This window comes from Hyperoodon ampullatus (assembly GCF_949752795.1).
Source record: "Hyperoodon ampullatus genome assembly, chromosome: 7".
NCBI lineage: Eukaryota > Metazoa > Chordata > Mammalia > Artiodactyla > Ziphiidae > Hyperoodon > Hyperoodon ampullatus.
Genome location: NC_136920.1, coordinates 81626186 through 81648566, shown reverse-complemented (window position 1 = coordinate 81648566; position 22381 = coordinate 81626186).

Sequence of the window (22381 nt, the reverse complement as noted above, 5' to 3'; positions counted from 1 at the left end):
TTGAGATGGAGATCTCTGGGAGATTTTCGCCACTTGATACTATGTGGAGCTGGGATGTCTCTTGCGGACCCATGTCCTGAAGTTGGCTCTCCCGCTTCAGAGGCACAGCACTGGCTCCTGGCTGCAGCACCAAGAGCTTTTCATCTACCAGGCTCAGAATAAAAGGGATAAAACGTAGAAAGAAAGAATTCGTAGAAGAAAGAAAGAGAGAGAGAAAAAAAGGAAGAAGGAAAGAAAGGAAGGAAGGAAGGAAGGAAGGACGAAAGAAAGAAAGGAGGGAGGGAGGGAGGAAGGACGGAAAGAAAGAAAGAAAGAAAGAAAGAAAGAAAGAAAGAAAAGAGGGAGGGAGGGAGGAAGGAAAGAAAAAGAAAGAGTGAAAGTAATAAGGGAGTGAGGGAGAGAGGAATGAAAGAAAGAAAGACAGGAGGGAGGGAGGGAGGGAGGGAGGAAGGAAAGAAAGAAAGAAAGAAAGGCGTGGAGGGAGGGAGGGAGGAAGGGAAGGTAGGACAAAAAGAAAGAGGGAAGATAAAGTAAAATAGAATAATGTATAAAATATAGTAGCGTTATTAAAAATAAAAAAGTAATTATTAAAAAAGAACAAACAAAAAAACGTGATGGATAGAACCCTGGGACCTATGGTGGAAGCAAAGCTATACAGAGAAAATCTCACACAGAAGCATACACATACACATTCACAAAAAGAAAATAGGGGGAAAAAATCGAAAATCTTGCTCTCAAAGTCCACCTCTTCACTTTGGGATAATTCGTTGTAAAAAGAGGAAAAGGGGAAAAAATCTTAAATCTTGTCCTCAAAGTCCACCTCCTCAATTTGGGATGATTCGCTGTCCATTCATGCACTCCACAGACGCAGGGCACATCAAGCGGACCGTGGAGCTTTAATCCGCTGCCTCCGAGGCTTTTGGGGGGTCTGAGGTCTTCTGTCAGCGTTCAGTAGGTGTTCTGTAGGAGTTGTTCCACGTGTAGATGAATTTCTGATGTATCTGTGGGGAAGAAGGTGATCTCTGCATCTTACTCTTCCGCCATCTTCCTCCGTACGCTATGGTCTGTCTAGGCTGATTGTCTCCACATGTCCTGTGGTTGGAAGTTTCCATTCAGCCAGCCCTGTAGTATACACAAAGCAGCAGAGATGTTCTTCCACGACCCCGGAGGTCCAGCTCCAGACCGGGTCCTGGAGCAGCACCAAGAAGGCTGAGAATTCCGACGCCTGGTCTCTTGGCCTGGGCTAATGTAATTCTTTTATTTTGCCTGTATATTGTGAAAAATATTTAGTTGCACATAATATAAAATATTACACTTTAATAGGAGATATTAATCCAGTAACATTTACTATAGTACTGAAAATACTTACGTTTAGAGTTACTATGTTATTGAATGTTCTTATTTATTTATTTATTTTAAAAAAAGATTTAATTTCCGGGGGCATAAATTATTTATTTATTTATTTATTCATATCATCTTATTGGACTATAATTGCTTTACAATGGTGTGTTAGTTTCTGCTTTATAAAAAAGTGAATAAGCTATACATGTACATATATCCCCATATATCCTCCCTCTTGCCTCTCCCTCCCACCCTCCCTATTCCACCCCTCTAAGTGGTCACAAAGCACTGAGCCGATCTCCCTGTGTTATGCAGCTGTTTCTTACTAGCTATCTATTTTACATTTGGTAGTATATATAAGTCCATGCCACTCTCTCACTTCGTCCCAGCTTACCCTTCCCCCTCCCCATGTCCTCATGTCCATTCTCTATGTCTGCATCTTTATTCCTGTCCTGCCCCTAGGTTCTACTGATCCATTATTTTTTCTTTTTTTTAAGATTCCATATATATGTGTTAGCATACAGTATTTGTTTTTCTCTTTCTGAGTTACTTCACTCTGTATGATAGACTCTAGGTCCATCCACCTCACTACAAATAACTCAATTTCATTTCTTTTTATGGCTGAGTAATATTCCATTTTATATTGAAGATGTGCAACATCTTCTTTATCCATTCATCAGTTGATGGACACTTAGATTGCTTCCATGTCCTGGCTATTGCAAATAGAGCTGCAATGAACATTGTGGAACATGACTGTTTTTGAATTACGATTTTCTCCCGGTATATGCCCAGTAGTGGGATTGCTGTGTCATATGGTAGTGGTAGTTCTATTTTTAGGTTTTTAAGGAACCTCCATACTGTTCTCAATAGTGGCTGTATCAATTTACACTCCCACCAATGGTGCAAGAGAGTTCCCTTTTCTCCACACCTCTGCAGCATTTATTGTTTGTAGATTTTTTTGATGATGGCCATTCTTACCTGTGTGTGGTGATACTCACTGTAATTTTGATTTGCATTTCTCTAATGATCAGTGATGTTGAGCATTCTTTCATGTGTTTGTTGGCAATCTGTATATCTTCTTTGGAGAAATGTCTATTTAGGTCTTCTGTCCATTTATGGATTGGGTTGTTTGTTTTTTTGATATTGATCTGCATGGGCTGCTTGTAAAGTTTGGAGATGAATCCTTTGTCGGTTGCTTCGTTGGCAAATATTTTCTCCCATTCTAAGGGTTGTCTTTTTGTCTTGTTTGCTTTGTAAAAGCTTTTAAGTCTCATTTGTTTATTTTTGTTTTTATTTCCATTTCTCTAGGAGGTGGGTCAAAAAGGATCTTTCTGTGATTGATGTCATAGAGTGTTCTGCCTATGTTTTCCTCTAAGAGTTTTATAGAGTGTGGCCTTACATTTAGGTCTTTAATCCATTTTGAGGGTTTTTTTGTGTATGGTGTTAAGGAGTCTTCTAATTTCAATCTTTTACCTGTAGCTGTCCAGTTTTCCCAACATCACTTATTGAAGAGGCTGTGATTTCTCCATTGTATATTCTTGCCTCCTTTATCAAAAATAAGGGACCGGATGTGTATGGGTTTATCTCTGGGCTTTCCCTCCTGTTCCATTGATCTATATTTCTGTTTTTGTGCCAGTACCATACTGTCTTGACTACTGTAGCTTTGTAATATTGTCTGAAGTCAGGGAGCCTGATTACTCCAGCTATGTTTTTCTTCTCAAGATTGCTTTGACTGTTCAGGGTCTTTTGTGTTTCCATATAAATTGTGAACTTTTTTGTTCCAGTTCTCTAAAAAATGCCATTGGTAGTTTGATAGGGATTGCATTGAATCTGTAGATTGCTTTGGGTAGTATAGTCATCTTCACAATGTTGATTCTTCCAATCCAAGAACATGGTATATCTCTCTATCTGTTTGTGTCATCTTTGATTTCTTTCATCAGTGTCTTACAGTTTGTTGTGTAAATGACTTTTTTCTCCTTAGGTAGGTTTATTCCTAGGTATTTTATTCTTTTTGTTGCAGTGGTAAATGGTAGTGTTTCCTTAATTTCTCTTTCAGATTTTTCATCTTTAGTGTATAGGAATGAAAGAGATATCTGTACATTAATTTTGTATGCTGCAACCTTACCAGATTCATTGATTAGTTCTAGTAGTTTTCTGGTAGCATCTTTAGGATTCTCTATGTATAGTATCATGTCATCTGCAAACAGTGAGAGCTTAACTTCTTTTCTGATTTGGATTCCTTTTATTTCTTTCTCTTCTCTGGTTGCTGTAGGTAAAAATTCTAAAAGTGTGTTGAATAATAGTGGTGAGAGTGGGCAACCTTGTCTTCTTCCTGATCTTGGTGGAAATGGTTTCACTTTTTCACCATAGAGAACGATGTTGGCTGTGGGTTTGTCATATATGGCATTTATTATTTCGAGGAAAGTTCCCTTTATGCCTACTTTCTGGAGGTTTTTTAATCATAAATGGGTGTTTAATATTGTCAAAAGCATTTTCTAGGTCTATTGAGATGACCATATGGTTCTTATCCTTCAGTTTTTTAATATGGTGTATCACATTGATTTGCATGTATTGAAGAATCCTTGCATCCCTGGGATAAACCCCACTTGATCTTGATGTATGATCCTTTCAATGCGCTGTTGGATTCTGTTTGCTAGTATTTTGCTGTGGATTTTTGCATCTATGTTCATCAGTGATATTGGCCTGTAGTTTTCTTTCTTTGTGACAACTTTGTCTGGTTTTGGTATCACGGAGATGGTGGTCTCATAGAATAAGTTTGGGAGGGTTCCTCCCTCTGTTATATTTTGGAAGAGTTTGAGAAGGATAGGTGTTAACTCTTCTCTAAATGTTTGATAGAATTTGCCTGTGAAGCCATCTGGTCTGGGCTTTTGGTTGTTGGAAGATTTTTAATCACAGTCTCAATTTCAGTGGTTGGGATTGGTTTGTTTATAGTTTCTATTTCTTCCTGGTTCAGTCTTGGAAGCTTGTGCTTTTCTAAGAATTTGTCCATTTCTTCCAGGTTTTCCATTTTATTGGCATATAGTTGCTTGCAGTAATCTCTCATGCTCCTTTGTATTTCTGCAGTGTCAGTTTTACTTCTCCTTTTCCATTTGTAATTCTATTGATTTGAGTTTTCTCCCTTTTTTTCTTGATGAGTGTGGCTAATGGTTTATCAGTTTTGTTTATCTTCTCAGAGAAGCAACTTTTAGGTTTTTTTAATCTTTGCTGTTGTTTTCTTCATTTCTTTTTCATTTATTTCTGATCTGATCTTTATGATTCATTTCCTCTGCTGACTTTGGGGTTTTTTTTTCTTTCTTTCTCTAATTGCTTTAGGTGTAAAGTTAGCTTGCTTATTTGAGATGTTTCTTGTTTCTTGAGGTAGGATTGTATTTCTATAAACCTCCCTCTTAGAACTGCTTTTGCTGCATCCCATAGGTTTTGGGCCTTCATGTTTTCATCGTCATTTGTTTCTAGGTATTTTTTAATTTCCTCTTTGATTTCTTCAGTGATGTCTTGGTTATTAAGTAGTGTATTGTTTAGCATCCATGTATTTGCATTTTCTACAGATCTTTTCCTGTAATTGATATCTAGTCTGATAGCATTGTGGTCAGAAAAGATACTTGATACAATTTCAATTTTTTTAAATGTAAAAAGGCTTTTTTTTCTGACCCAAAATATGATATGATCTATCCTAGAGAATGTTCCACGAGCACTTGAGAAAAAGTGTATTCTGTTGTGTTTGGATAGAATGTCCTATAAATATCAATTAAGTCCATCTTGTTTAATGTATCATTTAAAGTTTGTGTTGACTTATTTATTTTCATTTTGGATAATCTGTTCATTGGTGAAAGAGTGGTGCTAAAGTCCCCTACTACGATTGTGTTACTGTCAATTTCCCCTTTTTTGGCTGTTAGCATTTGCCTTATGTATTGAGGTGTTCCTATGTTGGGTGCATAAATATGTACAAATGTTATATCTTCTTCTTGGATAGATCCCTTGATCAATGTAGTGTCCTTCTTTGTCTCCTATAATAGTCTTTATCTTAAAGTCTTTTTTGTCTGATATGAGAATTGCTATTCTAACTTTCTTTTGATTTCCATTTGCATGGAATATCTTATTCCATCCCCTATCTTTCAGTCTGTATTTTTCCCAGGTCTGAATTGGGTCTCTTGTAGACCGCATATTTACTGGTCATGTTTCGGGATCCATTCAGCCAGTCTATGTCTTTTGGTTGGAGCATTTAATCCATTTACATTTAAGGTAATTATTGATATGTATGTTCTTATTACAATTTTCTTAATTGTTTTGGGTTTGTTATTGTAGGTCTTTTCCTTCTCTTGTGTTTCCTGCATAGAGGAGTTCCTTTAGCTTTTGTTGTAAAGCTGGTTTGGTGGTGCTGAATTCTCTTAGCTTTTGCTTGTCTGTAAAGTTTTTAATTTCTCTGTCAAATCTGAATGAGATTCTTTGTTGGGTGGAGTAAACTTGGTTGTAGCTGTTCCCCTTTCATCACTTTAAATATGTCCTGCCAGTCCCTTCTGGCTTGCAGAGTTTCTGCTGAAAGATCAGCTGTTAACCTTATGGGGATTCCCTTGTATGTTATTTGTTGTTTTTCCCTTGCTGCTTTAAATATTTTTTCTTTGTATTTAATTTTTGATAGTTTGATTAATATATGTTTTGGTATGTTTCTCCTTGGGTGTATCTTGTATGGGACTCGCTGCACTTCCTGGACTTGATTAATGATTTTCTTTCCCATATTAGGGAAGTTTTCAACTATTGTCTCTTCAAATATTTTATCAGGCTCTTTCTTTTTCTCTTCTACTTTTGGAACCCCTATATTAGAATGTTGGTGTGCTTGATGTTGTCCCAGAGATGTCTCAGATTGTCCTCAATTCTTTTCATTCTTTTTTCTTTATTCTGCTCTGCAGTAGTTATTTCCACTCTTTTGCCTTCCAGTTCATTTATCCATTCTTCTGCCTCAGTTATTCTGCTATTGTTTCCTTCTAGCGAATTTTTAATTCCATTTATTGTGTTGTTCATCATTGTTTTTTTGCTCTTTCGTTCTTCTAGGTCCTTGTTAAACATTTCTTGTATCTTCTCCATTCCAGTTCCAAGATTTGGGATCATCTTTACTATCATTACTCTGAATTCTTTTTCTGGTAGACTGCCTATTTCCTCTACATTTGTTTGTTCTGGTAGGATTTTACCTTGCTCCTTCATCTGCTGTGTGTTTCTCTGTTTTCTCATTTGGCTTTGGGGACTGTGTTTGGGGTCTCTTTTTCGCAGTCTGCAGATTCATAGTTCCCGTTTTTTTTTGGTGTCTGCCCCCAGTGGCTAAGTTGGTTCAGGTGGTTGTGTAGGCTTTCTGGTGGAGGGCACTGGTACCTGTGTTCTGGTGGGTGTGTCTGGATCTTGTCTTTCTTGTGGACAAGTCCACATCTGGTGGTGTGTTTTGGGGTGTCTTTGGCCTTAGTATGATTTTAGGCAGCCTCTCTGCTAATGGGTGTGCCTGCATTCCTGTCTTGCTAGTTGTTTGGCATGGGATGTCCAGCACTTGATCTTGCTGGTCTCTGAGTGGAGCTGCGTTTTAGCGTTGAGACGGATATCTCTGGGAGGCTTTCGCCATTTTGATATTACAAGGTTCTTGAGGTCTCTGGTAGACCAATGTCCTGAACTCGGCTCTCCCAGCTCAGAGGCACAGGCCTGACACCCGGCCAGAGTACCAAGACCCTGTCAGCCACACGGCTGGGGATGAGAGCAAGAGGTAGCTTTGGTACATCTCAGAGACCACTAATGAGATTCACTGGCCATTTTCTCTCAGATGGAAGAAAACAAAATTCAGTCTTCGGCTAGTCAGCCACTTTGGTATCCAGCCTCCAAGATGGCCCTAATTATCCCCTAATTATCTCCCAGTCTTCATGTACATGTGTGGCTCCTTGCACTTGAAAAGGGCTGACTGTTTAACTAATAAGAAATTGCAGAAATGGCACAGTGCAGCTTCCAAAGTTATAAAAGACATTGCAGCTTCTGCTTTAGTTTCTGCTAGATCACTCATCCTGGGGTAAGCCAGCTGCCATGTCATGAGGACACTCATGCAACCCTAAGGAGAGATCCATGTGGCAAGGAACTGAGGCCTCTTACCTACAGCAACGTGAGTGAGTCATCTTAGAAATCAAAAGATTTAATTTTATTTTTAATTGGTTGTGTTGGGTCTTCGTTGCTGTACAAGGTTTATCTAGTTGTGTCAAGCAGGGGTTACTCATTGTTGTGGTGCATGGGCTTCTCCTTGTGGTCGTTTCTCTTGTTGTGGAGCATGGGCTCTAGGTGCATGGGCTTCAGTAGTTGTGTCATGCAGGCTCAATAGTTGTTGCTTGCTGGCTCTAGAGCACAGGCTCAGTAGTTGTGGCACACAGGCTTAGTTGCTCTGAGGCATGTGGGATCTTCCCAGACCAGGGATTGAACCCCTGTCCCCTGCATTGGCAGGCAAATTCTTACTCACTGTGCCACCAGGGAAGTCCAGTGTGCTCTTTTTTAAACCTAGTCTGTTTTCATTATTTTCTATCTTAACGATTCTGTATTAAATTAAAAAAAATAATACTCCTTTCTACCCCTCCTGTTTGAGGATTATATATGAAGAAGTATGTCTTATTTATTAATCTCAAATTTTCATCTTACTTTTAAGAAGTAATCACAATGTCAAGTATTTAATACCTTTCACTTCCACCTTGAAAAGCATGGATATTAAAGTGCTAATATAATTACCTTCCCTAGTCTATCTTTTTTACTTTTGTTATGTATAAAAAACAACTAAAAACATGCATGGTTTGTAAGGAAATGACAAATTTCAGAAAATTCAGAATCTGAATACACTCTATACATAGCTTCTAGATAAAGACACAGAAAATTCCCAGATACTCAGAGGCCCCCTGGCCCCATTCTAGTGACTCCCCTTAAGGGTTAATATTCTTCTCGTATCTAACAAAAAGATCATGTTACCTGTATTTTATATTTTATATAAATGTTATGGCACAGTAAAATCACTTTTGGATTGGGCTCTTTAATTTTATATTGCTTGTGAATATGCCTATATGGTTGCCTGTTGTGATCATGCATTGCCACTATTGCATAGGATTCCATAGTGTAAATATTTAACTATTATTTAATTTATTCCAATGTGTATTACAATATGAGTGATTCTCAGTTTGTGTCTATTAAGAATAGCACTAGTATATAAATTCTAGAACTTGACCTTTGGTGGTGTGTGTATAAATTATTGTTCAGTGTACATGTAGTAAGATTTTCGAGTCATAGCTTTCATGTGTTTATCTTTTTAGATATTTCTAAATATTTTCAAAACATTTGTATGATTTTTCATCCTCAGCAGCAGTGAATGAGATTTAAGGATTATATACATTCTTGTCAAACTTGATAATACTTGTCATTTTCATTTGAACTTTCTCATTGGTGAGTGATAATACCAGGTATCACCTTTTTGCATTTACTTGACTACTAAGAAGCCAAGCATCTTTTGATAAGTTTACTTAACATTCTGTACTCTCTTTTTTGAAATATCTTTTGGTATATTTTCCCCATTTTTGCTATTACATTATCTTCTTATTGAAGACTTTTTTAAAAACATCCGAAGACTTCTTATTTAGGAATTTTTAATATATGCTTGCTATGAGTTTTTCTCTCTTTCTGTCTCCCCTTCTCTTTCTTTAGATGAGTGTCAGTTTTTAATGTTAATAATATCTAATTTGTTATCTTCCAATTTATTTATTTATTTAGTCTTACTTCTTGGGAACTGGCCACAAAACAGCGGTATTTCCTCAAGCCCTATTCTGTTACCGTGGGCAATCCTAGCCTTTGGTGAATTCGTCTTCCTGATTGGAAATTAGAGTGACATGTGCCTGTCCGAACACCTAGGACTTGTCTCTCATTGTTTCTCACCCTTCCGCTTCAGCCTCTGGACAAATTCCAAACTGTGCGCATCAGGATGTTGACGGTGCTGACATCCCCAAGTGGGGAGATTGTTAGGAAAGACGCTGGAGGGGTGAACCCGAGCACCTGGAGATGAGGAGATGAGATGCCTTTTCCAAACTCTTCCTGATCAAATGGTGTACCATCCTCTGGGTGTGACAGGCATGTTTTAGCAGTAGGAAGGGTCCCGTGCATGTAAGGAGAACACCAGGGATTTTTCCAAATCAGTGTCTCCCCAAACCCCAAACTGGGGAATTTTTAAGCTACGGCTACACATATGTTCATTAAGGGCCTTGGGCAGTAGGCAGAGTCTGAACTTTAGATGATTGAAGTCTTCAGGGTCAGAAGCACTCACCATTGGCCTCCCTTAGGTTACATTTTATCTGTTGTTCATAGATGATGTCGATAAAAATATCTATTCTTTTTCAAATTATTTCCCCTTATAGGTTATTGCAAAATATTGAGCGTACTTCCCTGTGCTATACAGTAGTTCCTTGTTGATGATCTATTTTATACATAGCAGTGTGTATGTGTTAATCCCAAACTGTTAATTTATCTCTCCTCCCACCTTTCCCCTTTGGTCATAATAAATTATAAGATTTTATACTTCTCAGAAATGGGGGAGCTGAAAGAAAGGTATCATTTTAAATGGAAAAGCATTCAAAACAAGATTGAAGCTTCAGCCAAGAGTATTAGATATACATCCTTGGAAAGAAATCACTTCATTTCTCTAATGTTGACCTGAGAAATAAGACAAACCCTTTCACTGAACTTGCTTATAATAAAGTGATGGAAATATCAAATGTAAGTCTTAGAAACATCTTATTTTACCCGAGCCTTATACATCTGTTCATTGAAGTTACAATGTACTCAATTTCTGTTACTGATCCTCCAGAGTGGGTCCCAACAAGGGTCCCCTGCCCAGTGTCATTGGAGCCAAAAGAACGAGACTGAGTTTTGTTCAGAAGAAAAGGAACACATTATATTTTGATCAGAGAATGGAGAGGTGAGAGCGTGCGCTCCTCCGTGGGCTGTGGGCCAGGATGCTCTGTAGGGATCCTGGCAGCGTCAGCGGGAGGGAGGGGGCGGAGCTCTCGAGGGCCGGGTTGGCTGCAGCTCAGGCTCTATGCTGCAGAGTCTGCACAGGGCCCCACGAGCTGAGGTGTTGACCCAGCCATCCTGCACTAGGAAATCGGGTCTGAAGTGCCGGGTGAGGGACCTCTGCATGCGGAACCCTAGGAGCATGTGAAATTAGACAAAGCACAAAGGAAAAAAAGGTTAGACTTTATTTTATTGCTCAGATTCTATTTTTATCTCCCAGGAATTTTTCATGGGCTTTGCCGGTGACAAACCCCTCCTCCGCCTTTTGTCCCGTTCCTCATTCTTGGGGTGCTGAGGGTGCAGACCCCTCTTCTGTAACTGCTTCATGCTGAGTTGGGAGTCCTCATACCTGGGAGGGAGGGGCAGAACTTCTCCCCGGCAGCCTCCAGGTGAGGTTGATTGTCCCCAGGCCTCCTGCCTCACTGCTCGTCTGCCTGAGCACCAGCATTGGAAGTGTTATAGATTCTAATGACCTTTAAGGGTCCAGGAAAGAGATGCACAGAGACGCTGGGGGGGCCTGGCCACCTGAGGCTGACGGTTATCTGCCAGCCTAGATGCTCTGACCAGTAGTCTGCGCTTTCTTTTATTAGGCCCCTGAATTAACGTACAAACGGCACCAGGTGTCAGAGCCCTCCGCGCTCAACTCCTAGACGGTCCAGGGTTGTTGGTGATCCAGTACCATGACGGCCACTGAGTCAACGGCCTTTTGAAGTAGCCAGGAGTCCAGCCGGTCTTATTGGCCACCGTCACCGCGGTGCCTGTAGGGTTTTCTTTGGTGACAGCGTGATATATGGTTCCCCCGCCAAGCTTATTAGCTCCCCTCTGGGTGCAGTAAGTCCTGCAAGCAGTAGTCTGCTCTTTTCGGGCACACTCTTGTTGTTTTCTGAGAGAAACTCCAGGTCAAGTGATGGTCACACGAGTCGTCATGGGGGCCCGTTGCCCCCGGTTGTCTCTCTGGAGGTTGGAGTTGGAGGGCCTCCTCTCTCGAGGCCTGTGTGCCTACAGAGCGACCCCTGCAACTTCAGGGAATGGTGGGTGGTTAGGATCACCACGTGGGGTCCTTTTCCCTTGAGAGGGAGCTGGCCTTGCAGGCTGCTGATTTCCAGGTTTTTAGATACCCCCAGTATCCTGGCCAGATGGGGCAGCAGGCCAAGCCCTTTGTGCCATAGTTTCTCCTACCTGGAGGGCATTCTTTCGTTGTTCCATTTCAAGTGATCCCAGTTTTTGCACTAATGCTCCAAGGGTGATTCACCTTGACCGGGAATGTAAAGGTCAAAGGGTTTAGCTAAATTAGGGAGTTCCAGGGCAAGGGTCTGAATTGACTGCTCTTTCCATTCTTGAAAGGCTGCTTCTGGATTCTATTCAAAAGGATCATCATCTTCTCCTTTCAGTGTTTCATATAGGCCCAGCTATTAGACTATGGTTAGGGATCCAGATGCAGAAAAGCCCAGCCTCCCCAGGAACCCCTAAGCTGTCTTCTAGTTTTAGAAGGGGTAAGGCTGAAAATGGCTTCTTCCCTTTCCTGGGATGGGCTTCTCCGAACTTCTGTAAGAATGAAGCCCAGGCAGGTCACCTTAGCCTGTGATATTTGAGCCTTTTTCTTGGACACCTTCTATCTTTATTGGCTAGGTAGTTCAGAGGCCTCCTTAGTAGGGCTGGCGATCAGAATGTCATCTGCATATTGAAGGAGGGTTCCCTTTTACAGAGGTAGAACTTTTAGGTCTTTAGATAACGTTTCCCCAATGATGGTGTGGGAATTTTTGAACCCTTGGGGCAGGACGGCCCAGCAGTATTGATTTTGTTGTATGTTGTGTCCTGCCACTCAGAAGCCAAAATTTCTTGTGACTCTGGGACTAATGGAATACAGAAGAAGGCATCATTGAAGACTAATACAGAATGCCATGTCCTGGTGGATGGTAGAATGACCAGCAGGGTGTAGGAATTAGGAACTCCTGGATGTATATCCTCGGTGGCTTCACTGACTGTCCTGACATCCTTTACCATGTCCCCAGCAGCCCACGGGGCTCTCGTGGTCAGGCCAATCCCAGGATATGGAGCTCACCTAGGCAGTTCCCCTCCTCCACCCCCTGCAGTCCATGGGGCTCTCATGGTCACGGCCCTCCCAGGATATGGAGCTCTCCTGGGCAGGTCCCAGTAGCCAATGGGGCTCTCGTGGTCAGGCCCCTCCCAGGGTATGGAGCTCACCTGTGCAGCTACCCAGCAGCCCATGGGGCTCTGGTGGACAGGACCCTCCCAGGATACGGAGCTCCCCTGGGCAGGTACCACGGCAGGGCTGGGCACACAGGAACCATGCACATAGCCCTCATTGCAGAGCATCCCCAGCCCACCTGCTGCTCAGAGCTGACACAGAGCACCTCAGAGCAGGACTTGAACTAACAAACAGTAGCTCCGACAGGTCTGTGACCCTGGGAATCACTCTGTGCGGCCTCCCTCTGCCTGGTCTTCCAGAGACTTCCACTGCAGCTGGGGCACCAGGCCTCTGTCTCCACCCACCACCCCTCCTCTCCCTGACTGGTGGGTTCCTCTCATTAGGAGAGGGTCTTCTTGAAGTTGTCTCCCACTCATGGGCCAGATAAAATGATTAGAAACAAGCCAGGGCTGCAGCCCCTTGTCTATCCTGACTCTCAGGAGCCCACACCTGTTCCTTGGACCTGGCCTGTTCAGTAAGGTCCATTTTCTGCAACTGTGAGCTGCTGAGTGGTGAGGATTGGCTGATCCGGCGGGCCAGCCCTCCCCAGGTGTGCCTGGGTTGAGGTCAATATAAACACCGTTCCAGGCAGCAAGAGCCCCTGCAGCTGTGCCTGACGCCATATTCTCTGCCCCGTCAGCAGTCTCGGGGCTGGGCTTGTGGGAGGGAGTGAGGGGCCACGGCTTTGTGTGTGGCCCAGTGTGAGTGGGGCTCTGTTGGACTTTCTGCAGGAATTGCTGGGCTGCCACCTGCTACACTAGAGGATGTGTCACCCATACCTGCCACTGGAATTTCTCCCCGGGCAGAGGTGAGGAAGGAAAAAAGCAGTGGGGGCTGGGACAGGAGGGGTACCTCAGGCAGGGAAGTGGAAATCTTCCAAAAGAGCACCCGGGGCCAGGACCATCCTGGCTGGCCTGCAGGCACCAAGTCGGCCTGCGTGCTGTCGCTGGTGAGGCTCCACGGCCCTTCCTCTAGGCTTTCAAGTCCTTGTACATATTCAGGTGTTTTACCTGGTAAGGGTGGTAACAGTTCAGCAGCAGCTGGCCTGGCGCTCAGCTCACGTTTAGTCATGGATGCCTCGGCACGGTCCCCCAGCTTTGCAATGAGGACGCTCCTTGCGGGGGCGCTGCTGGCTGCATGGGAGACGATTTCCCACCTCTGACCAACTTCAGAATTGTTTACCACTGGGTCAAGTGCCCTGATACGGTTTTCCTCTGTATGACTGGTGGGTTCTGTTTTTTCTGTTTTTTCTTTTTTTTCTTATTTTGGCTCAAGGTAGGTTTTATTTCTCTTCTTGTATTTATAGATATAAGCATGGAAATAATTCATTCATATAAATATGTCTATGGGAAGGAAAGAACTTTTTTCTGTTTTTTAAAAAATAGTATTTATTATTTTAATTTTTTAATTTAATTTTATTTTTTTTATACAGCAGGTTCTTATTGGTAATCTATTTTATACATATAAATGTATATATGTCAATCCCAGTCTCCCAATTCATCCCACCACCAACACCCTGCCACTTTCCCCCCTTGGTGTCCATACATTTGTTCTCTACATTTGTGTCTCTATTTCTGCTTTGCAAACTGGTTCATGTGTACCGTTTTTCTAGGTTCCACATGTATGCGTTAATATACGATATTTGTTTTTCTCTTTCTGACTTACTTCACTCTGTATGACAGTCTCTAGATCTATCCACATCTCTACAAATGACCCAATTTCATTCCTTTATATGGCTGAGTAATATTCCATTTTATATATGTACCCCATCTTTTCCATTCATCTGTCTATGGGCTTCCATAGGTTGCTTCCATGACCTGGCTATTGTAAATAGTGCTGCAATGAATATTGTGGTGAATGTGTCTTTTTGAATTATGGTTTTCTCTGGGTATATGCCCAGTAGTGGGATTGCTGGGTCATATGGTAATTATATTTTTAGTTTTTTAAGGAACCTCCATACTGCTCTCCATAGTGACTGTATCAATTTACATTCCCACAAATAGTGCAAGAGGGTTCCCTTTTCTCCACACCGTCTCCAGCATTTGTTGTTTGTAGATTTTCTGATGATGCCCATTCTAACTGGTGTGAGGTGATACCTCGTTGTAGTTCTGGTTTATATTTCTCTAATTATTAGTGATGTTGAGCAGCTTTTCATGTGCTTCTTGGCCATCTGTATGTCTTCTTGGGACAAATGTCTATTTAGATCATCTGCCCATTTTTGGATTGAGTTGTTTGTTTTTTTACTGTCGAGTCCATGAGCTGTTTATATATATTGGAGATTAATCCTTTGTCTGTTGATTTGTTTGCAAATATTTTCTCCCATTCTGAAGGTTGTCTTTTCATCTTGTTTGTAGATTCCTTTGCTTTGCAAAAGCTTTTAAGTTTCGTTTGGTCCCATTTGTTTACTTTTGTTTTTTATTCCATTACTCTAGGAGGTGGATCAAAAAAGATATTGCTGTGATTTATGTCAGAGTATTCTTCCTATGTTTTCCTCTAAGAGTTTTTATAGTGTCCGGTCTTACATTTTGGTCACTAATGCATTTTGAGTTTATTTTTGTGTATGGTGTTAGGGAGTGTTCTAATTTCATTCTTTTACATGTAGCTGTCCATTTTCTCCAGCACCACTTATTGAAGAGACTGTCTTTTCTCCATTTTATACCCTTGCCTCCTTTGTCATAGATCAGTGGACCATAGGTGTGTAGGTTTATTTCTGGGCTTTTTTTTTCTTTTACATCTTTATTGGATTATAATAGCTTTACAATTGTGTGTTAGTTTGTGCTGTATAAAAATGTGAATCAGCTATATGTATACATATAACACCATATCCCCTCCCTCTTGCACCTCCCGCTCACCCCCTTATCCCACTCCTTTAGGTGGTCACAAAGCACCGAGCTGATCTCCCTGTGCTATGTGACTGCTTCCCAGTAGCTATCGATTTTACATTTGGTAGTGTATATATGTCCATGCCACTCTCTCACTTTGTCCCAGCTTACCCTTCCCCCTCCCCGTATCCCCAAGTCCTTTCTCTACTTCTGTGTCCTTAATCCTTTCCTGCCCCTAGGTTCTTCATAAACTTTTTTTTAGATTCCATATATATGTGTTAGCATACGGTATTTCTTTTCCTCTTTCTGACTTACTTCACTCTGTAGGACAGAGTCTAGATCCATCAACCTCACTACAAATAACTCAATTTTGTTTATTTTTATGGCTGAGTAATATTCCATTGTACACATATACCACATATTCTTTATCCATTTATCTGTCGATGGACACTTAGGTTGCTTCCATGTCCTGGCGATTGTAAATAGAGCTACAATGAACATTGTGGTACATGACTCTTTTTGAATTATGGTTCTCTCAGGGTAAATGTCCAGTAGTGGGATTGCTGAGTCGTATGGTAGTTCTATTTTTAGTTTTTAAAGAACCTCCATACTGTTCTCCCTAGTGGCTATATCAATTTCCATTCCCATCAACAGTGCAAGAGGGTTCCCTTTTCTCAAATAAATGTCTCCCCAGCATTTATTGTTTGTAGATGTTTTGATGATGGCCATTCTGACTGGTGTGAGATGATACCTCACTGTAGTTTTGATTTACATTTCTCTAATGATTAGTTATGTTCAGCATCCTTTCATGTGTTTTTTGGTAACCTGTAAATCTTCTTTGGAGAAATGTCTATTTAGGTCTTCTGCCCATTTTTGGATTGGGTTGTTTGTTTTTGTGATATTGAGCTACATGAGCTGCTTTTTGGAGATTAATCATTTGCCATTTGCTTCATTTGAAAATATTTTCTCCCATTCTGATGGTTGTCTTTTTGTCTTGTTTATGTTTTCCTTTGCTGTGCAAAAGATTTTAAGTTTCATTAGGCCTCATTTTTTATCTTTTTTTCTTTCCATTTCTCTTGGAGGTGGGGCAAAAAGGATCTTGCTGTGATTTATGTCATAGAGTGTTCTGCTTATGTTTTCCTCTAAGAGTTTTACAGTGTCTGGTCTTACATTTAGGTCTCTAATCCATTTTGAGTTTATTTTTGTGTATGGTGTTAGGGAGTGTTCTATTTCATTCTTTTACATGTAGCTGTCCAGTTTTCCCAGCACCACTTACTGAAGAGACTCTCTTTTCTCCATTTTATATCCTTGCCTCCTTTGTCATAGATTAGTTAACCATAGGTACATGGGTTTATCTCTGTGCCTTCTATCCTGTTCTATTGATCTATATTTCTGTTTTTGTGTCAGTACCATATTGTCTTGATTAGTGTAGCTTTGTAGTGTAGTCTGAAGTCTGGAAGTCTCATTCCTCCAGCTCTTTTTTTTCTCTCAAGACTGCTTTGGCTATCTGGGGTCTTTTGTGTCTCCCTACAAATTTTAAGATTTTTTGTTTGAGTTCTGTAGAAGATGCCACCAGTAATTTGATAGGGATTGCATTGAATCTGTAGATTGCTTTGGGTAGTATAATCATTTACACAATATTGATTCTTCTAATCCAAGAATACCATATATGTCTCCATCTGTTTATATCATCTTTGATTTCTTTCATCAGTGTCTTATAGTTTTCTGAGTACAGGTCTTTTACTTCCTTTGGTAGGTTTATTCCTAGGTATTTTATTCTTTTTGTTGCAGTGGTAATGGTATTGTTTCCTTAATTTATCTTTCTCTTCCAGGTTGTCCATTTTATTGGCATAGAGTTGCTTATAGTAGTCTCTTATGATGCTTTGTATTTCTGTGGTGTCTGTTGTAACTTTTTCTTTTTCATTTCTAATTTTATTGATTTGAGTCCTCTCCCTCTTTTTCTTGAGTCTGGCTAAAGGTTTATCATTTTTGTTTATCTTCTCAAAGAACCAGCTTTTAGTTTTATTGATCTTTGCTATTGTTTTCTTTGTTTCTATTTCATTTATTTCTGCTCTGATCTTTATGATTTCTTTCCTTCTACTTTGGTTTTGTTCTTCTTTCTCTAGTTCCTCTAGGTGTAAGGTTAGATTGTTTATTTGAGATTTTTCTTGTTTCTTGAGGTAGGCTTGTACTGCTATAAACTTCCCTCTTAGAATAGCTTTTGCTGCATCCCATAAGTTTTGGATCATCGTGTATTTGTTGCCATTTGTCTCTAGGTGGTGTTTGATTTCCTCTTTTATTTCTTCAGTGATCTCTTGGTTATTTAGTATCGTATTGTTTAGCCTCCACGTGTTTGTGTTTTTTCTGTTTTTTTTTTTACCTGTAATTGATTTCTAATCTCATAGCATTTTGGTTGGAACAGATGGTTGATATGATTTCAGTTTTCTTAAATTTACTGAGGCTTTATTTGTGACCAAAGATGTAATCTATCCTGGAGAATATTCCATGTGCAGTTGAGAAGAACGTGTAATCTGCTGTTTTTTGATGGAATGTCCTATACATATTAATTAAATCTATCTGGTCTATTGTGTCATTTAAAGCTTGTGTTTCCTTATTAATTTTCTGTCTAGATGATCTCCATTGGTGTAAGTGAGGTGTTAAAGTCCCCTGCTATTATTGTGTTACTCTCCATTTTCTCTTTTACAGCTGTTAGCAGTTGCCTTATATATTGAGGTGCTCCTATGTTGGGTACATATATATTTATAATTGTTATATCTTCTTCTTGGATTGATCCCTTGATCATTATGTACTGTCCTTCCTTGTGTCTTGTAACATTCTTTATTTTAAAGTCTATTTTATCTGATATGAGTATTGCTACTCCAGATTTCTTTTGATTTTCATTTGCATGGAATATATTTTTTCATCTGCTCACTTTCAGTCTGTATGTGTCCCTAGGTCTGAAATGGGTCTCTTGTAGACAACATATATATGAGTCTTGTTTTTGTATCCATTCAGTGAGACTGTGTTTTTTGGTTGGAGCATTTAATCCATTCACATTTAAGGTAATTATCGATATATATGTTCCTATTACTATTTTCTTCATTGTTATGGGTTTGTCTTGTGGGTCCTTTTCTTCTCTTCTGTTTCCCACTTAGAGAAGTTCCTTTAGCATTTGTTGTAGAGCTGGTTTCGTGGTGCTGAATTCTCTAACTTTGGCTTGTCTGTAAAACTTTTGATTTCTCCGTTAAATCTGAATGAGATCCTTGCTGGGTGGAGTACTCTTGGTTGCAGGTTCTTCCCTTTCATCACTTTAAATTTATCATGCCACTCCCTGCTAGCTTGTAGATTTTCTGTGGAGAAATCAGCTGTTAACCTTACGTGAGTTCTCTTGTATGTGATTTGTCATTTTTCCCTTGTTGCTTTCAGTAATTTTTTCTTTGTCTTTAATTTTTGTCTGTTTGATTACTATGTGTTTTGGCATTTTTCTCCTTTGGTTTATCCTGCCTGGGACTCTCTGAGCTTCCTGGACTTGGGTGGCTATTTCTTTTCCAATACTAGGGAAGTTTTCGACTATAATCTCTTCAAATATTTTCTCGAGTCCTTTCTCTCCCTCTTCTCCTTCTGGGACCCCTATAATGCGAATGTTGTTGTGTTTAATGTTGTCCCAGATGTCTCTTAGGGTGTCTTCATTTATTTTCATTCTTTTTCTTTATTCTGTTCCATGGCAGTGATTTCTACCTTTCTGTCTTCCAGATCACTTATCCCTTCTTCTGCCACAGTTATTTTGCTACTGATTCTTTCTAGTGTATTTTTAATTTCAGTTATTGTATTGTTCATCTCTGTTCGTTTGTTCTTTAATTCTTCTAGGTGTTTGTTCCTTTATTCTTCTAGGTCTTTGTTAAGCATTTCTTGCATCTTCTTGATCTTTGCCTCCATTCTTTTTCCAAGGTCTTGGATCATCTTCACTATCATTACTCCGAATTCTTTTTCTGGAAGGTTGCCTCTCCCCACCTCATTTCATTGTTTTTCTGGGGTTTTATCTTGTTCCTTGATCTGGTATAAAGTCCTATGCCTTTTCATTTTGTCTATATTTCTGTGAATGTGGTTTTCCTTCCACAGGCTGAAGAATTGTTGTTCTTCTTGATTCTGCTCTCCGGTGGATAAGTCTATTTTAGAGGCTTGTGCAAGCTTCCTGATGGGACGGACTGGTGGTGGGTTGAGCTGGGTGTTTCTCTGCTGAGCAGAGCTTTAATCTGTTTGTCTTCAGATTCAATAAAACTTTAATTAAAAGTTTACTCTGCTTGTCTGCTGATGCTTGTGTCTGGGTTCCCTCCCTGTTGGTTGTTTGGCCTGAGGCCACCCAGGACTGGAGCCTACCTTGCTCTTGGTGGGGTTAATGGCGGACTCTGGGAGGGCTCACGCCAAGGAGTATTTCCCAAAACTTCTTCTGCCAGTGTCGTTGTCCTCACGGTGAGGCACAGCCACACCCCACCTCTGCAGGAGACCCTCTAAAACTAGCAGGTAGGTCCGATCATTCGTCTACTGGGTCACTGCTCCTTCTCCTGGGTCCTGATGTGCACACTACTTTGTGTGTGCCCTCCAAGAGTGCAGTCTCTATTCAGACTGTGAGTCTCTGAGTGCAGTTGAGACTCTGAGACTCTGAATGGAGTCACACAGGCTCTAGGTCCTTTGAAGCTTCGATGCTTTGTGGTTCTAGATATCCTATAGGAGATGGTCCACAGCAGGTGAAGCTATTGCTGTCAGTAGAGGTGGTGAAGCCAAAGCTCTGCAGCTCCGCCTAGAGGTGTGATGTACATAGAGGACAAAATCATCTCGTGTGAATGTAGTTCAGGCACGTTTAAGGTGAATGCAGTCATGTTAATGCCTAACATCTTCTATCCTGTACCTCCTGTCAGGGACCCCATCCTCAGTTCCTGAGGCGACTGTAAGTCATGTACAGGGGAATGGACAGTGGGCCCTGTCCAGTCAGAGCCCTGAGTTAACCTGTGTGAATCTTAGGATACTTTGTATTTCTGTGGTGTCTGTTGCAACATCATCTCTTTCATTTCTGATTTATTTGGGCCCTCTCTTTTTAAAAATACATACTACTGTTGTCTTTTATTCTTTACAGAAGTTTAATAAGTGTTTGATCTACTACCCTTACTCTATGTATACTTTTTGCAGTGAGATTTTCACTTTTGTTTGTTTACTTGTTACTAGCAATAATTAGTGACACTTCTTTTAAGCTACCTTCAACATTGCTTATAAATCTGCTTTATTAGTGATGACGGAGCTTTAATGGAAGTCGTGTTCTGGTTGTAAATTAGAATGCACTGTGCCAGCAAAAAGCCCCTTAAGTTTATGTCTCATTGCTTCTTGTTCTTTTTTAATTTATTTTTTACTTTTTATCACAGCAAATTTGATTACAATGTTTTGTGTGTTCTAAGTGTGCAAGATGTGGTTCTTTCACACAAATACATATATCTATTCTTCTTCAGATCCTTTTCCCATGTATGTTATGACAATGTTGAGTAGTCTTCTCTTGGTATTCCGTATGTCTTTGGTGATTATATATTTCAAATGTGTTTCTATATCTATGTTAACCCCAATATCCTAATGTATCCAATCTTCACACCTTTCCATTTGGTGAACCATAAGTTTGTTTAATGAATTTGTGATTGCCTTTCTCTGTGGAAATATCTTCATTAGTATCAATTTTTAGCTGACACATATAAGTTATGTAATAGGATGTGTGTCTTTTACTGTTTGATGTAGAACAATTTGCCTGATTACCTCTAGACTCATCTATGGTGCTTCAAATGGCATTGCTTCATTTTTTTCCCCTAGCTAGTATTCCATCTGTACATGTACCAGTTCTACTTTGTCCACTCACCTCTTGATGGCCTTTCTGGTTGCCTCCATGTCTTGGCTATTGTAATACTGCTGCAATGTACATTTGTCTGTCTGTGTCTTTCCACTTCTGTCTTCTTATGTTATAGGCCCAGGAGTGGTCCTCCTGTATCATATGATAGCTCAATGTTTACCTTTTAAAGGCACCTCCATTCTGTTCCCATTAGTGGCTCTTACGAGTTATGTCCCACTTCAAATTGAGGGTATGCATTTCTCCACAACATCTTCAGCATTGATCGTTTGTAGTTTCTTTGCTAATGGTTATTCTGAGTGGTGTGAGCTGATACCTCTTCGTAGCTGGATTTGCAAGTGTCGCATGATCCTTTGAAATTGAGCTTTCAGGCATGTCCTTTTATTTTTCAAACTGTTATTACAGCTTACTTCTTCAAATTGTTTTCTTGAAATATGTGCCACATTTTGCAATTTTTGGCCTTTACCTGCATCAAGACATTTTGAGGGTAGGTTTCATTTGCAGCCCTGCAGTACTTGCGCATATGAAGTGACCATTAGCACAGATTTCAAAGCTGCTGCTGCAGGTATCAGCCAGAGGGAACAGCATTTCTATGTTCCCCACTCTGATACCTAGGAAAACAGACCTTCCTGCCAGTGGTGTTCCTCAGTTATAAATTAGAGAGGAATGTGCCCAGATAAACACCCAAGAGCTTATGTCTCCTTACTTATGTTTGTTTTTAAGTTGAATTTATATTGTTTATTGGAGAAATATTCCATTGTGTACATGGACTACTTCTTCTTGTTGCATCCCTCTGTTGATGGACAGTTTCTTTGCTTCCAAGTGTTGGCTATGGTATGTATTACTGGAGTGCAGGATTGCCAGCTTGTGAGTTTTTGATTCTCATTTTCTCAGGTGATAGGCCCAGCAGTGGGTATGATTGATTGACTGGTAGCTCAATGTTTCCCTTTTCAAAGAATCTCCATTGAGTTTTCATTAGTGGCTCTTGCCACATCCCCCTTAGAATGGAGGGTACACACTTCTCCACAATCGCTTCAGCATTTATTGCTT